Here is a 2,500-nt window from a genome sequence, read left to right as displayed (position 1 = left end):
TACTACCATCAACCTACCATCAACCTACCCTACTACCATCAACCTACCATCAAACTACCCTACTACCATCAACCTACCATCAAACTACCCTACTACCATCAACCTACCATCAACCTACCCTACTACCATCAACCTACCATCAACCTACCATCAACCTACCCTACTACCATCAACCTACCATCAACCTACCCTACTACCATCAACCTACCCTACTACCATCAACCTACCATCAACCTACCCTACTACCATCAACCTACCCTACTACCATCAACCTACCCTACTACCATCAAACTACCCTACTACCATCAAACTACCCTACTACCATCAAACTACCCTATTACCATCAAACCACTCTTGCGTTAGAGGGTGGGAGCTCAACACTGCAGAACCGAGAACATTTACCTCACTCCTGTTAAATCCATTAATTCAAGGACTATATATTCAAGTCTGAATGTACAGTATATCCTTGAATCGTGACAGATTTTGTCCAATTTGAAACATTGACACATTCATAATATTACCAAGTCAAATTCATAACCCTTTGCACCATCATCGTTTTAGCTTTCTGGCTTCACACAGCGAACATTGAGTCGTTCATAAGACCCTCTATGTAATCATAAAACATCTACAGTATGTTCACATTCAATGACAGGCTACCTTCCTGTTGTCTTTACAACACACTGTGGTATTCTTCGCGTATGTCATTCTAAGAGTAGCGTTTCTTCATGTTCAGACTGCAATGTGTCAGCGCAGGCTGATAATGACACCACACTGCCCCCTGTGGAGAGAGCCTGGTACTGCACCACAATGACCCAGGCAGAACTACAGCAGCAGAATCCCTGAAGGAGGGCGAGGTGGATTCATCACAGGGGAGGCTGGTGGAGGTAGAAAACAGAGGACTCATTGTCACGCATGGAACGGAATGAGGAACGATATCACGTGTTTCATACCACTCCTCATTCCGTTCCAAGCATTGCAATGAGCCCGTCCTCCGATTTCCACCTCCACCAGCCTCCCCTGACGCATCTCCGTGTAGCTTCGCCTGTTCGCGCAAGACACTAGATCTGAAACAATCTAGTGTCTAGATTGGTATAGGTATAAGACGGCAAATGTTTCACCTATTTTCTAAGGAGTTAGTAGTATCTTGTTCATCCTTGTCTTATAAATCTACACCAGAGAAGGGACTAGGCATTGTGTCTGGACAAGGCCCATATCAAACTCGCTTCCTCAGATGTGCTCAGAAGGCTGATGGATTGAGAGGCGCTGGGGCGTTGTTTGACAATCGGCCAAGTGTGTGTTCCTGACCCAACCCTCCCACGTTGTGTTGCACAGCGATGCCTTTGATCTCCCTGCCTTCGCCAGAGCGGTGTGGTTCTCTGGTTCTGTCTGAACGACTGTTTCTCTGTCTGTGGCTGAACGACTGTTTCTCTGTCTGTCTCTGGCTGAATGATTGTTTCAATGTCTGTCTCTGGCTGAAAGGCTGTTTCCTGTCTGTCTCTGGGTGAAAGACTGTTTCACTGTCTGTCTCTGGGTGAAAGACTGTTTCACTGTCTGTCTATGGCTGAAAGACTGTTTCCTGTCTGTCTCTGGCTGAAAGACTGTTTCCTGTTTGTCTCTGCCTTCGCCAGAGCGGTGTGGTTCTCTGACTGTTTCTCTGTCTGTCTCTGGCTGAACGTCCGTTTCTCTGTCTGTGGCTGAAAGACTGTTTCTGTCTGTGGCTGAATTACTGTTTCCTGTCTGTCTCCGGCTGAACGACTGTCTATGGCTGAAAGACTGTTTCCTGTCTGTCTCTGTCTGAAACACTGTTTCCTGTCTGTCTCTGTCTGAAACACTGTTTCCCGTCTGTCTCTGTCTGAACGACTTTTCCCCTGTCTGTCTCTGGGTGAAAGAGAGAACATCCATAGTGGTGATGTTGTAGGAGGAGCGTGGGAACTGTGCCTGTAGCTTAGTAACCACTCTGAGGTTGAGCTACAGACCTATACTACCACCTGGTGGCTACGCAGAGTACTGCAGGCTACAGAGAGGGATGCCATTTAGCAGACACTGTCATCCAAAACAACTTACATTGCAGTGGGTGCATGCTGTATATACAATGTGTTTTCTATATATATATATAGAAAACACATATATATATTCCCCAAGTGGGAATCGAACCCACAACCTACGTATTGCTAGTGTCAAGTTCTATCAACTGAGCCACATTGAATTCCACCCCTTTGACATGTTTTACTGTGTTCTTTTAGATCTGAAAGGAATGGATAGGATGAAAGTACAGGTAATATACAGGTATTTTACAGGTATTTCAAGGTCAATTACAGGGGATAAATGTAATACAGGAGCTCAACTTAGTCCTCTGGCAGGCTAGAGTGAGTTTCTCTCATGCTGTTTACACCCATCTAGTTCTTTCAGATCTACAAGGAGACATGACCAAGAACACTACCCTTCATAACTCAACCTATCTCTATGACATATCAGAGATTCATGATCAATAACTCCCTCT

General features: G+C 45.3%; 1 protein-coding gene across 1 annotated transcript in view; it reads right to left on the bottom strand.

Annotated features, from left to right (window-relative positions):
- The window catches only part of LOC310809316 (protein kinase C beta type-like), a gene marked incomplete at its 3' end in the record, with an annotated part of 54,147 nt that overhangs the window by 14,226 nt on the left and 37,421 nt on the right, over window positions 1-2,500 (bottom strand). The gene's annotated exons all lie outside the window — the stretch shown is intronic.

The sequence above is a fragment of the Argentina silus genome (assembly GCF_951799395.1).
Source record: "Argentina silus genome assembly, chromosome: 9".
NCBI classification, from domain to species: Eukaryota; Metazoa; Chordata; class Actinopteri; order Argentiniformes; family Argentinidae; genus Argentina; species Argentina silus.
This window is presented reverse-complemented; position numbering and strand designations above follow the sequence as displayed.